The sequence below is a fragment of the Haemaphysalis longicornis genome, unplaced genomic scaffold (assembly GCF_048455015.1).
Source record: "Haemaphysalis longicornis isolate Haplotype H1 unplaced genomic scaffold, Haemaphysalis longicornis Haplotype H1 scaffold_14, whole genome shotgun sequence".
NCBI lineage: Eukaryota > Metazoa > Arthropoda > Arachnida > Ixodida > Ixodidae > Haemaphysalis > Haemaphysalis longicornis.
Genome location: NW_027526245.1, coordinates 13,887,269 through 13,902,606, shown reverse-complemented (window position 1 = coordinate 13,902,606; position 15,338 = coordinate 13,887,269). Strand labels below are relative to the sequence as shown.

Here is a 15,338-nt window from a genome sequence, read left to right as displayed (position 1 = left end):
ACCACGCGGTCTGCGGATTTCCGCCCAGTTTACAACTTCAGCTGGCACTAATACAATCATAATCAACACCAATATCATGAGAGAACCTTAAAGAGCCTTTTAAAGACAAAATACAACCTTGTTCAATTGAATAGCAACTAGCCTTTGGTAACTCGCACAGCTCCATTCCAATCACAGGCGTTTTTTAAACCGAAGCAATGCAACAAATGTCAAAATTTTTTAAATTTAGCGCTGCAGTGAAGTGATATCGGCAGGAGTGGTATATATATAGGCTAGCACTAACGCGTAGTTATGCGTGTGTTAACTGTACGTTAGAATTCAAATGATAAGATCAATGGAGGCCCGTCTACAATCGCGCAATCATGTTCCTTGGCGGTGACTTAAGTCGTTGGGCGCCAATCGTACCAACAAGATCCTGAACTGTCATAGTGAAATCGCCGCCGGAAAGTGGGCGGGGATTCGCCATTGCTTCAAACGTTTAATTTAATATTTTGATTATTCCTTTGAAGATTGCGATAAAACTGGTATCATTGATATCGGGACAAGGCAGACTTTTGAATGAACCAAACATGTATTTTATCTTCATAGCCTTTAAGGGCACTTGCAAACTACCGCACATTTTTTGTTCGGGGGGGTGGGAGGAGGAGGGGGGGGGGGGCGAGAACAATCTTAACCTCCCCCGAACAAAAATCCTGGCTACGCGCCTGGCGTGTAGGTTCGCACGTGCGCGCACGCGTGCGAATGTGTGTGTGCGCGTGCATGCGCGTGTATGTGAGAGAGACAGAGAGAGAGAGAGAGAGGAGCGTAGTACTGATAAGCGCTCGAGTTTTTTTATAGGCAGGTGATTGCAATAGTCGAGAGCTCTAGGCTTGTATTCCGCATGAACGAAGGGACCGCGTGTACGAAGCGACAATTTTTTCTTGAGTCTTGGTTTACTATGGCGTAGATGTTCCAGGTGTGCTTAGTGGTCTTACGTAGCTACCGCAATATCGCTGCCTCATTATTTGCTGTGAGTGAAAATTACAAGTTTTTCTGGCGTGCATTACACACCGCTATCCGCCCTGCTTCTGTATTTTTTCAGAAGAATGTATTGCAGCGTGCCTTTCTGCAAGTCGGACAGGAAAATAAAGCTTGGAATAAGTTTTCATGAATTTCCTGCGAACGCTGACCGTCGACAAGCGTGGCTGAAGGCGATATCAAGAAAGATTTTGTCGCAAATGACAAATCATCGAGCAGTGTCGTCTGCAGCCTTCATTTTGCGCATTCAGACTACACTTTGGGGTCCACAAAGCTTCGCCGCCTCAAACGGGATGCTGTTCCGAGCGTATTTTCGGGATACCCAACCTACATGCTCCCACAAAAGCCACCAAAAAGGCGTAAATTGGAGCGAAAGGTACAGGGCTTCCCTTCAGACAAAGAAAAGGCACCAAGTTTATCAAGTTGCCATGCCAAAATGACTGGTTCAGCCTGTGACAGTGCAACCACCACAGACCATTCGTCAAATTCTGATTGCTCGTTGCCATCAGTCCCTGAAGGAAACAGAGGCAAGTTTTCAAGGTGCGGGCCATGATGGCCGCCATCTACCACAGTCTTCTGTAAACCATGTGTCAATATTTAGCCCCACGGCACATCAGTTGGCTACAGGTGCGAAAACAAGTGCACAAGATGCAGTTGGTGAACTGCAGCGGCCCACTAACTCAGTTGAATGTTCAGCGCAAACTTGCAGATTTGCCCCCTCAAGGTAAAATCCTGCCGACGCCCATAACCAGGTGGTCACAATTAATCCGGAGTTCTCTACTACGGCGCGCCTCATCGCTTATGCAGCGTCGACGCGTTAAACCTCATAATAAATAAAAAATTGACCCAGTTCCAGCCAGGCAACTTCAACGAAAGCATTGCAGGAAGTTTGTCTTACCCAACACTGGATCGGAACAACGCTTTGTAAGACACCTATGCGCCGTGAAAGATTACACTTCACTTAACAATTTTTCTCTTGAATGAATGCAAACAAAAAAAGTGATATTGTTGGTACTCAAAAAAAAAAAATCAATGCACTGCGCTCTTCCTTTGTATCACGCGCTCTTTCACGTACTAAAATAACAAACACAAGTTTTCCAGAAATAAAATCTTGTCTTTTTAAATATGCGCGACAACAAAAATAAAAATTACTGATGTGCAATGAATTCACTTACGCTTCACAGCGGCCCCAGTCCACGTCAAAAATTAAACGGCTAGTAATCAATGGCACCTGTAACTACTTCTATCTACTGCATTGATGAGCGGCTGTAATTTTCGATTATACGTCTCACACAGGCTGCGAAGGCCGAGTTTTCCTCCTGTGCGCCCGCCCGCGCCACGGAAAGCGACCTTAGGCTAAGCGCGCCGCGGTGCGGCGGAAAACGGCGAATCGGCCTCTTCGGAATTACGCTCTCTCCGGGCGATTGGAACGGCCGGAGCAACGGCGCGCCGCCGGCAGCCGATCGCGGAGGCCACGGCTAGAGTGTACTAGTCATAGAGTTTCATACTAATATACACTAGAGGGAAATCTGGCGCCACCGTCTAGGGGAGCCGCGCTTCAGCGAGCGTGCCGTCATGTACCGGGCAGGCACGGCATCCGACTAAAACCCGCCCGCGACCGCCGCCAAATCGGCCTAAACGCACCAAACTATGCTGGCAACGCTGTCGTTTTTGCCTCAAAACGTCTCCAACTTTGGTCTGAAAAATCGAGGGCCTTTGGCCGTGCTGACAACATTGTTTTGCGCATTTCTTGCTTGTCCGTCCGCGCGGGCCATGGCGCGGGCCGGACGGCCTGTGCGCCTTCGTGGTTTGGAATCGCAGCTTTTACTCCAACTGAAGTTCCTAGAGTCTTACCGAGCCTCACGTCAGTCTGCGCCTCAGCTTCGACGGCGCAAAGTCGGAGACTTCGCTAGCTCGGTTTCGTGGCCGTCAACGTCGGTGGTAGCAACAAGGTCGTGAGGAGGTAAGTGTTTAGACTTGTCACATCGCCCTTTTCATACGGAGAAGAAAACACACAAGGTAATGTTGCCTTTAGTGTTCGTGGTAGAAGTGTAGGCAAATTTCAAAGTGGATAAGCTACGTGCCATGTCTTGCGAAAGCACACCCTAAACACACGCTAGTGTCGTAATGTTTTTCTTTTTTAACTTACAGGCTCATATGCGTAACTGTTGGCTAGAATCTTCTGTGGTGTCACTATGCTTACCACTAGTGACAGTTATTACATGGAGGCTTACTACGTTAACAGCCGTAGTAAGCAGAACAGGGGTTTTAGATTGCGCGCACAAATGTAAAGCAAGCAATGTTTCGGAGATATTTATTTCGTATCATGTGTCATCAAGACGGCGCTCACTGCGCTTTCGTTACAGGGGCTGATAAATTTCCACCACAGTCCCAGCATGTGTACGAGTGGCTGATCGGTGACCTGCTCCGTTTCTAAGAGCCAGACCTACCTCAAGATACTGCTTGTCCATGCCTTGGCATACAGGGTGCCACTGTCTCATTGCGGATGTAAGTGTTTCGCCGAATCTGCGCTCCCGATCCTGTTTTTCGTAGACAGTGCAGTGCAAGTATATTTCTGTTGAGGAGCCACATATATATGTGGCGTGCGTGCGTGTGTGTGTGTGTGTGTGTGTGTGTGTGTGTGTGTGTGTGTGTGTGTGTGTGTGTGTGTGTGTGTGTGTGTGTGTGTGTGTGTGTGTGTCGATACAATTTGCACCTGTCCTCACAATTTCTGTTCTAATTTTTTTAAAAAACAGAATGGGGAATTTTCAGCGTTTGTATGCAGGAGTTGGAAGATGGAATTTATTTCACGGAATGCATGTCATGACTTATTCTGTTGGAGGGAAAGTGCAATAGAGATACTTGATGCTTTCAATGAACAAATACTGTGTAGCATGTAGTGGGCCCACTTAACACACTCACGTTTGACTCCCGACAGTTGGTGTTAAGTGTACGTAATGCAGCTGCTTCTCTCTTTCAATTGCTATAATCGCACTACAAGGGTTGCTGAGCATGGTCGTTTTATATGTTATTGAATTGCTAAAGATTGCAATTTACTAATGTAATTGCACTTCAGCAGAAATTTTCTCAAGCAATACAAGTGTGGTTTCAAAATTCCAGGAGTCGTGTAGGTAATCAAAGAATAGGTAGCAATCGCTACTTTTCGCTAACACGGGGCACTTCTTGGCCGGTCTCACATCACTAGACGAGAATTTTTCTCGCATTGCTCATGCTATAGTCATCGTCCTGAGCCTATTTGTGTACACTGTAGAACAAGAACTAAGGCCTGCCTGCTGCATTTCCGATTGCTGCTATCTTGCTTTGTCCAGATCCATTTGTTGCCCCTGGGTTTTCTTCTCTCACACCCCTCCACTGAGTGGTGTCTTCTTCAGGTCTCTCGTTCCTTGGTGGCATTGTCATAGGTGTGAGCAAGCTTTCATGCGACAAAGTTGCTTTCGAACGAGTAGGTCATGCCAAGTTCTTTGATGAAAAATTAATCCTGAAAGCAATGTTTGACTTCGATCGTTACGTACAGGTGCCGTCATAAGTGGAGCACGGGAGCTGCGGCCGAATTGTAGCGGAGCGCCGTGTAGCTGCACCGGCGGTAGATGAAAGCATGAGAACACGCATGCGCGCCTGCCGACGGCGATAGCCCATCTGTACTTCTAAAACCACTTTTTTTAACCTGGCTTCAAGCATTGTTCGCAGCATACTGGTCTCGGCAATGGCGCTGATAGCGTACACACGTAAAAATATTTGAACGAAAAACTCACTACAAATTCCCGTGACAGCGCGCCGCTTCTCCGGCAGCTGGAAGTGCGCCAGAGACGCTGCCAGAATCGTCTCTGCTATCAGCGCCGTCGCCGAGAGCGGCACTGTGCTGCGAGCAATGCTCGAAGCCAAATTTAAAAAGGGGTTTGAGGGGTAGAGATGGGCCATCGCCGTCGACAGGCGAGCATGCGTGTTTTTGTCCTTTCATTTACCGCCGGTGCAGCTACATGGCGCTCCGATACAGTTCGGCCACAGCTCCTGTGCTCCAATTACTTATGACGGCACCTGTACACAGTCGCAGACTGATTTTTTAGATTATCCAATCATTCAGACACGTCAGTGGCGCTGCCGTCCACCCTATTGTGCCAGTGTATAACGACGTCTGAAACTTAATGTGCTGAAGCCATTCACCATCTGATTTTTCTGACTTTTTGTTTTGTTTGCCATGACGAGAGGTTAAATTGGCAATAACCGCAGGATCCCTATTGCTGTTCGCTTTATCCTACAGCCTTCAACTAGAATTTTCATGTACCACCCTCTGCTAACCTCTTTTTTTTTTTACTTCATATTTTGGCCATGCAGCATATGAAGAAAAGATAAGACGGTAGAAGAGAGAGAAGGGGTACAAAATCACAGGTAGTCAGGAAATTGATGCCCACTACGGAGAAACTTGTGATGCTTCCATGTGAAGGAGGAGAAAGAGCAGGCTCAGAAGAAGTTGTCCAGTGCCAACCTCCTCTGAGCCTGCTCTTTCTCTTCCTTCACATGGAAACATCATAAGTTACTTCGTTGTGGGCATTTACTGTGCCTTAGATATCTGCTTTTGGCATTTCTTTTTTTGCTCCGACCCTGGTTTCTACACACGATTATTACCAGTGAGATTTCGTTCTCTGTGTACATTCGTTTTTTCAACTGCTCTCACATTCCCTAGAAAGTTTGAACAATTGGTCAGCTTGTTCATTCATTTAATCTTGCATAACATATTAACTAGAGATGTGCAAAAAGGAAATTTCGAACTGTGCATAAAATACAAATAGCAAAAACTGACTGGCTTGAATGAATCAAATATATTCGAATACAGATATCTTTTTCATTGTTTATTATAGAGTTTTTAAAACAAAGTGACAAAAAAAGATAACTTAGGCAGTCATCAGGACCTGAGGCATTAGAATATGTATGTATCGCTAGGAAAATGGTACAAAAAATGGCAAGTAAATGGCAACCACATGCAGCGACAGCAAAACGTAACTCAATGGGTACAGCAAACTGGTAGTGTGGATGACGGTGACAAGCGAAAATGTTTATAATCAGGTTGCTAAGGGAGTCGACAGCAGAAGGCGACGGGCTGACGCCGCCGCTTGCTTTTTGCTGTACAGAAGCAGCCCACAAGTGAGCAGCAGCGACAAACGACGACGCCGGAGGGCATTGGCGGCAGTTTGATCGTTTTTTTCACTTGTTGCTGTCACTCGTGCTATCTGTTTGGTGTACCCATTGAGTTACAGTTTTCACGTCGCTTCTCGCTGTCGCTGCATGTGGTTGCCCCTTAAAAGATTAAGACAGTATGGCAAGGCAGCGGAATGAAATTTGGCACACCCTGCCATGGAAAATGCGGTTTCCTCAACATGTTGTGACCAGAGAAATTATACAGTTGGCTACCATTAGTACAAAGTCCGCAACAAAAAAACACAAGGCACAATAGCACATTGCCATTGGTCCGCAACAATCTTCTCTTCTTGCTTTTGTTTTGTTGCCTATTCGAATGTAACACAGCTTGCCGTGATAGTTCAGATTTGTGGTGAAAATCGAAGCCTGAAGCTTTCACCACGCAAACTGTTGCACGGAACTGTGCGCAACAAAGAAAGTTGAGGGCCTCAAAAGAGAGATGCTTACACTGGCACAAGTCTCAAGTGACCGGCTGCTTTATCAGCTATGCGCTGCCTCGGTTGTGATGGTGCCAACATTGCAGGACACGGCGGTGTTTTGACGCTTTAAAATTTCCAATTTTATGAAGATGTGATGTTCACCTTGATGCTTTTTATTCGAAATAACTTTCAATTAATAGAAAAATTGGGTTTCAGCTTTAAATTACCAAGCAATTTCTTCTACTGAATTGAATGTAACATTGGTGGGACCAGAGCATTGCTTCCAATTAGCTGATGATCAAGAGTCAACTGCATTTGAATGGCTTGCTCCAGGCATTGAAAAGAGGTTAGGTACGTTAGTGGTTGGTATGACCTTTACTTTAATGCAAGCATTTCCAGCAAGTATAAAACCTTGATTTCTCACTCATACCACCATATTGATGGGAAACTTCTTTCCAGTTTATAAATTTTGCCCAGGTAGCGTTGCACCTCAGCCAACATTGGCTGCCAGAGTTCCACTCTTGTGCAAGGCTTTTGTGGTAGGCTTTCTTGCATGGCTTGGGCTTCGTGCCAAAAAAGCTAACACCCAAGAAAGTGCCATGCATTGAAGCTTGGAATTTTGCATGTCATGTGGCAGAGCCAACTTTTATTTCTGTATTAATGAGCTGCAAACCTTATCTGCTCCATGAGGATAAATATTTAGTGTTATAAGCAGTGAAGAGCCACTATATTCCCTGGGTACACATGGAGCAAGGCTTACAAGGAGAAATAACATACAAAACGAAAGCAAGTCCTTGGTGGCTCCACAACACTGCAGGGCTCCATAGCCTCCCAGCTGAAGCCATCAGATTGCGTGGTTTCCATCGGAGCTGTCGGGGAACCTCATGACTCGTGCCTCGACAGTGCACCAGGCGAACCTATCAGTTTACGTGATGTTTGTCGAAGGTATTGGAGTTACTAGCACCGTGTCTCGGTATGGAATGTGGTTCGACATCGGGTGTACTGCTAGATTTTGCGCCATATAAATAGACAACATATAAATAGACATCTCATTTTTTTAAATGTTTATACCCGTGGTGGACTTACTTCTTTTACCCATTTTTTAACTGTAAAACTGATGCTTCACTTAATTATTCTACTACTTCGAGTAAAGTGGATCAGGAAATTTGTAATGCAAGTGAAAGGTGTCGTGACCATACCACTTTTTACATTCTGTCTTGCATGCTCATGCTCCCAGCGCTGCTGCAGCAGCAAAAAAGAAATGTGAGGAAAAACAGGGAAAAACACTTTTCAAAAATGAAAAAGGGCCGGAGTTATACAGCTGTATATCATACTCTTCCTGACTGGGATAGATAGATTGAACAAACTTCAGAACCAACCAAATTTCAGAACTGTTCAGCTACAGAAATAATTTCTTTGCAACGCAGCTTGCTAAGGCAATCTGCTTGCCATTTCTTTTTTAGAGCGCACCTCTTAAGAGGCCAACTGCACTCAAATTTCACCTCGACCAAATTTATTTTAATGTCTAGTAAGTACCCCCACATCAGCTGGGACACGAGTGGTAGCCCCATGAACTGCCTCGTTAATCAGTCAGAAGCGTTTACAAAAGCTCCACCGCAGACCACGCTGCACCTGCCGGCAAATTGCGTAAACAGCCATGACACGCCTGTGACACTCCAGCTGACGGTGGCTTCTTCCTCTGGCCAGCCATGCAGCTAGAGAACCGGTCAAGCTCTGCTGCGAACACTTCACCCGTTTGCTGCTCGCACGCCGTCCGGCCGCTCGCTGGATGGCTGCAATGTCATTTTAATGGCCGCGCTCTCCTCGATTTCGGTTTCAAAATCGCCGGTTTTTGCTAACCGCTTGCGGCGTCCACACGCGTATTTCAGCCATTGTATTTTGCATCTTGCTTTCTTTTTCAGCAGACTATACGGAAATGGTGTTTTCAAGAGATCGAAATTTTGAATGCAGTTGGCTTTAAGTGCCCGCTTGATTCCTGTGGTTTCGTGTGGCCGTCGACTTTGTTGTAACCGAACAAAGAAGAGGGCACTGGAGATAAATGAGATAGAGCAAGCAGGAAGGCGGAGGAGAAAAGTAAAATGAAAGTGTGAAAGGGAGGGCAGTACGCAGAGGCCACGCGAGACATGCTCAGTGGCACCGAGGCGCTGTGAGAAAATGCCAGAGTAGCGTCTGCGTCGTGTGTTCACTGATGACACGATCACTTCCTGAGACACAGCAGCTACACGCTGTCACCAAGAAGCTCCAATTTTGCATTAGGGAGTATCGTATTCTTGAGCCGTCTTTTTTTCTTTGATGATTATTCCTAGCGCAGTATTCAGAAAAGTTTGCAGTATCCTAGTTTTGTATCATGTTTACTTTTACCGCACCCAATGCAGATATGCTGCTACCAATAATCTCAAAATCACACACCGTAAACAGCTCACTGCAATTGAAGAACAAAACACACTTGGTCTGCCGACAGTATTCAGCACATTTATTTTGCATTCCGAGTTTTCGAATGATACTTCAGCTTTATGTGCACAGAGGGCAAAGGTATCATCAGGCTGGACTCCAATGTGCCAATGTATTTTTCGAACAATGCTCCAACCATACACAAGAAATCGCTGTTTCTGAACCAAAAGAAAAAAAAACAAGCTATTCTTGGTTGCTCGCCGCTTTTTTTTTTTTTGTCAGATTCATAGCTTGTTCTATTTCACCCGTTTGGAGAATGCAGAAATTTGTGGAAGCTTACCTCAGGTGTCACATACACCTGATGGAACATAGCTTGCACCACATGAAAAAGACAGTGAAAACGTGTCTGTTACCAATGGCTGGCTTTCTTGAAAGAAAACTAGCAGCAAGCCACACAGTCAGCAGCAGCGGCATGACGGAAAAAAAGCGCGCTTACCAACCGAAAGACAGCGTACCTAAATAACAATATGTTGTCACCGATACTTAGCAAGAGATTAGGTCGAACACTGTATACAAATCTGCTTGTATGCATTTAAAATTTGCCGCCAATCTACCATGCTGAAGCAACTGCTACAGGCACATTCTACAATTGCTACAAGTGCACCATGATTTGCTACAGCGGATTTCGCGTTTTTGTGGATTAATACCAGGCTATTTTGGCTTTCTCTATTACCATTTCATATTTGCTTTCTTTTGAAGCTTAACGAGTACTCAGATCGCAATAATTGTAAGTGGTCATCGCAATAATTGTAAGTGGCCGCTAAATTTAGCGAAATGTCGATGCTGGTCTGGTAACTTTGATGTAAACAAACATTCAAGATGGCGGCGCCCATGTATGCTTACGGCAATTGAGTTATCGAACTCAAATACCGCTTATTCATTAGTTACGGTCTATATTACGCTGTTTTTGAGCTTACGTGACGCACCCGAAGCCGGAAAAGCTTCGGAGCCTAGCGGTTCTGTACAGTTAACCTGTGTAAAGTGCTAATATTAGCCAGTGAAAGAGGCCGAACTGCTTACCGGCGTTGTCGCACCTCCCGTGGCTGTAATTTGGTTGCTTCATTGGGGCTCTTCGATTTACAGTCTCAGACTCACCGTGGGTAGTCCGCGGGTAGTCCGAGGATTCCCCGAAGTCATAGGGATACATGGGAAAATCGAATGCCGGACTGCTTCTCGGGGAGTCCGCGGTGAGTCCGAGACTGGAAATCAAAGAGCCCTACTGTTTGCGGTTGCGCCGTTGTTTTTATAGTACTCCTTGGATGTTCAGGCATGATTTGCAGTCAGTGTAACTTGCCTTGTGGCATCGATTTCGTTAGAAACCACGTAGAATGACCGTTACGATGTGCCGATATTCGGATCAAGAACTTGCAGTGACGATGCGATGACGATTGGATGTCTTGCGAGTAACGATTGTGCGAACCAGTCAGTGATCGAATATTATTCTCTAAACATTTAAATTTGATTAAATCTGATTTTTATGGAGTTAAAATTTACGAGTAAATTTGTGTTAACGTATGATCCTATCGGACCGCGGTAAGGCGAGGGCGACACTCGCAAAAATTGCTCACTGCATCGGTGGCGCAGCTGGTTGTGGTGCGGACGTTCAATGGGCGTGTGTAGCGAAAATAAGAAGTTCATTAGACACTGAAAGCGTGCGTAATAGCCGAACATAATAGACAGGACGAGATTGCAATAGACGTTTGCATGTTTTGGAACATGCAGTGAGCACCTTGCTTACACATTGGTTGACTTCCACGACCAATCCACGACCAAACGAATATGGTGCTTTTTGCTTAAGCTATCACGTATTACTTCACATGGAGTAACCTGGAATGCTATACTCATACACTGCAGGGTTTCGTTACCTTCCAATGTCCATGCAATTCATCCAGTACCAGCACCCCACTGTCGCTCGGCTGATTGATGGGAGTGCCACATTTTATCAGAAAATGTGATGTGTACCTGACTATATCAAAATTTTCCTGTATCCACAGTACAAACGTCAGGAGTTCCTCCACCACAATTTCATCTGGCTAGTCTTACCTTCGGGTGGTGTTGTAGTTGCCAGGGCCAAAATGCATTGGCTAGGAAGCTATGCACAAGTTTATGTATCTTGCCTATGCCACTAGTGCATATGTATACAACATAAGCTGGCACACATATATACATGCACCAGCATATATACTTACAGAATGCAATGCATGCCGGATGAGAAAAATTTGTTTACCTAATGTGAATCGATGTGGTAGCGCTCGAACAGTCACTAAGCACTGCTTAGGGCATGTGTAACATGCTAAGCACTGCTTGGTGACTGTTACTTATCTTGCTTTGTGCAACTAGTTGAGCCACTATTCTGGGTTCAACACTTCATGATGACCTTGGCATTTTTTACTCTGCGAAGTTCTAAAAGCGTGATAATGAGCACTAATATCAGCTGAATTACATGGCCTCTCTCCCTGAAACTATTGGAAGGTGATAAAGGCGATACGCTGCCCTACCACCAGACGATAAGGCCATGTAAGCTGGATCCTGACTATATATACCCTAGCCTCCTCCTCTTACTGCCATCTCTGTGCAGTTACTGCTCTCTCCATTGGTTCTTGCAGCAACTGCTGTACCTAGCATACCCGACGCCCCTGGGCATTGCCTATAAAAGCTCGTTTGCTCACTTAACATTCTTTCGCTCTGTCTGTGAACTTTTGTTCTGCCCTGGATGCGGTCTAACAGAAGGGAAAATGTTTGGGCGTGTTGGTTCATACTCTCACGAGAAACACAGCGCAGTAAAAACAATAAGTCGAGGACGGGACAAGTGCAAGGTTTCAACAAATGCTTTATTGCAGGGCCAGCACATATAAAGACATCTGGCTCGTAAGAGGAGAAAAGAAAAAATAAATAAACAACAAAAGATGAGACGAAACCCGCCACATGCCGCCTACACCATGAAATCAAGCTCTGGCTTTGATAAAGCCATAGACAGTCTACGGACACACTGATCACCAGAACATGCTATCTCACTTGCTTCCACAAGTTTCTCGTCAGCCCAGAGCAGTGGTAATGCAAAACAATTGTCTGGTCGTACATGGGATAACAAAGGTTTCCCGATACACACATTTTACAATGGGCAGCCAGGTGGCTGTTAGTGGGATCAATGTCTTGTTCACAGCCCCGAACAGGCTTTTGGGCTTGTGCAGGTTAACCTGCCTAACGCGTGTGCAAAAACCGGTCTGCTCTAAGCTGGTACGCTGTGGGCATCATGCTGTCTACAAAATTTCACTCTCATGTGGCAGCGACTATAGTGGCCAAACAAGCAGATATTTGAATGTCCATTTAAGAGTACAAGAATCACGGAGCAAGAATAAAATAGGAGGGGAAACTGAGCTTCCTGGGGCAGCCTGATAACGTCACAAGCACTTGGCGAACGTCAAGTTTCCGGCATCTGGCGGCAAGCGAAGGAAGTGTGCGGTCATCGCCACGGCCGGCGCACGTTCTGTTCGCGCTCGCCCAGTCCAACCCGGCCGCAGCATCGCGTCGGCGTTTCGCCGGGCCGCCAAAACATTCCGTGGCCGAAGCGAGAGTCTGTGCGCTCTTCTACGCTTCCGTTGACTGAAGAGCCCGCCTTCGCAATTATTTTTCTGTCATATTCAAACCGGCCGGTGCGAGCGAATAAAAGGGACATTTTCTTTTAATGCGTACGCAATCTTGCGCGAGCACCAAGCCCAAAATACAAACCTGGAAACGCAAAAAAAAAAGTAAAACCTGTAAACGCACGGCTTTATCTTGCGTGCGATGCGCTCGAAGCGAGTTGAGTGCAGCGGACAATTTATGACTCGCGAACGCGCACGCGCGCGCGCTACGTCCGAGATAAATGCGCGTTCCGTCCCCGCGTCGAGCAGCGCAGCTCGAGCGCATAGCGATTCACGCCTTGTGGCGAATGCTGCAAACAACAGTATTGCTTTTAATACATTCAACCAGGTGCCGCTGTCAAATTGTTCGCCGCCGCAGCTGCGGAGCTCCGTAGGTCGCCGTAGTTATGATTGTGACATTATCTAGTCGCTCGATCGCGCCGGCCGCAATGGGCGTTTCCTCTCCTATATATTCTTGCTCCGTGACAAGAATAAAGTAAGCAGCGTTGCCGCTGACGGCCAGCGGGCTTCCCATTGTAAAAAGTGCGTATCGGGATACCTGTGTTATCCCCTGCACGACGAGATGATTGCTTTGCATTACCACCAGTCTGGACTGACGAAAGAACTTGTGGAAGCAACTGAGATGGCATGGTCCGGTGATCAACGCATCAATACACCATCTATGGCTTTACGAGAGCTAGAGATTTATTTCTTGGCGTAGGCGGCGCGTGGTGGTTTTTGTCTCATCTTTCGTTGTTCGTTTTGATGTTTTCCTTTATTTCTCTCCTATTATGAGCCAGATGTTTTTATAAGTGCAGGTCCTGCAATAAAGCATTTGTCGAAAGTAAGCTCTTGCCCTGGCCTCACCTTGTCCTTTGTTTCTACTGCACTGTGTTTTCTGTGTGGTCTACGTTGTTACACTCTTTTTTTTTCTGTCTTGCACGTCACTTTTTTATTCCATGCCCATTGACTCCACACTTTGACATAATGACAGATGCGATTCGATAAGGTAGGGCACCTACCAAGCTTGGGCTAAAATTTATCCGTACTACTTGCATCACTACACACCGTCAAAGCCGCCACTGACTCGGGGCAGGAGCCGCACCCCGCTAAGGAGAGGGTGGGGAACAATGGGCGGGATCGCAACTGTGCTTACAAGAAGATGTGGACCTCACTAATGTAACAAAGTCATGAAGTAGTACAGCTTCTTATGTGCAACAGTTACAAACTAGTAGAATGCCACTGTTTCTGTTCCACATCATCATTCCTTCCCTCGGTCTTGTCATCCTTGTCATGCTGGCCACGCCATCCAGCAAGATGAAGAGAACACACCTCCCTTCCAAAGGGGCAATGTTATGTCACCCATGCCTCATTGACATGAAGCCTCCATTAAGGAGTGCATGTGTGTTTGCTTATGCATACATGAAATCGCAGTGTGCCCTGCAATCCTTTAAAAGGAGAAATTGATTTTTTTCCCCCTGCAATCCCTTGTCTAACTCTCACTGCACATTTTTTTTCTTTTGCCAGCAGGGAGCCACAAGCCAGGTAGCAACAAACTTGGTGCAGATTGGTACCACTGGTGTTGTGTCCCTGGAGCGAGCCAAGAACTTCTGTCAGCGGGGTAGAGTGTCTCATCTGTTTGGGCGGTGGACTGGAGCCATGGCACTTGCAGAGCAACAAGAAAAAAGCGATTGTTGTGGAGCAATTCAGTGACATTTTGTTGCTCATGCCCTGCCAAAGGGCACAAAGAAAAGTTTTACGAAGAGTTTCTGACACTGCTAAACTTTTCTTTAGCGTGTACATATGACAGTACTTAGTGGTGCCTTGCATCATTCAGCACTGAATTTTATCATTTTAGCTCTGAAAGAATTTCTAGCTCTGTTATAAGGAATTTTAAGTTTACATTGCTGTCAGCACATATATTTAATGAAGCTTGCTTTCTTTTCCGTACAGCAGTTAAAATTTGTAGGTTAATGCACGGAAGCCATACATGAGCTGTAATGCATACCGTAGTTGCAGACTATCGGCTAATTAAACCAGTTGGTGCATTAATGTTGTCTAAGACTTTGCGCACGAAGGCAATTTTGTTTTTGTTTTAGCCTTCATAAGAAAAACGGCTGCTCTAGAAATGCACACCTCGTGCAACTGTTTTAATGACAGCGGCGGAGTGAGGAATGAGTTTAAAGAAAAATTGAGAGGGGGTTTATAAAAAACAGTTTCGCTCCGACCGACTTTATATACAGTGACCTCTCATGCTCGCCGATGCCAAATGTTTTTTTTCTCCTTGTTTGGCCTTTTTTAGTTCTTTCCTATGCCAGTGCACCAGCTTGTGCTGCTTGTGATCCCCATTGAAGCATTGTGAGCTACTTGTCCGGCCTGTTGTCAATGGTATTTCGCCTCCTCCTCAGTTTGTTGCACTTATTATAGGCTCATTGACACTGCGCCAAGTACACCTGTGGGCTCGACAGTGTGCTTCAGTGAATCGCTTTCTAAATGCGAAAATATTACTTGCTACCACAACAGCTGACAATTTCCTAATGCATTCCTAACATTCCACGTCACAGAATGGTGCCCACATCCATGGCATCCCATG

The 15,338-nt window shown here is 45.9% G+C and overlaps 1 long non-coding RNA gene across 1 annotated transcript; it reads left to right on the top strand.

Moving 5' to 3' along the window:
- The first annotated feature begins 2,812 nt into the window (after positions 1–2,812).
- On the top strand, positions 2,813–14,359 carry LOC144165149 (uncharacterized). Its single transcript, XR_013321385.1, has 3 exons — positions 2,813–2,980; positions 3,384–3,525; positions 14,273–14,359. It is a non-coding gene; the product is annotated as an uncharacterized LOC144165149 (long non-coding RNA).
- Positions 14,360–15,338: the final 979 nt, after the last annotated feature.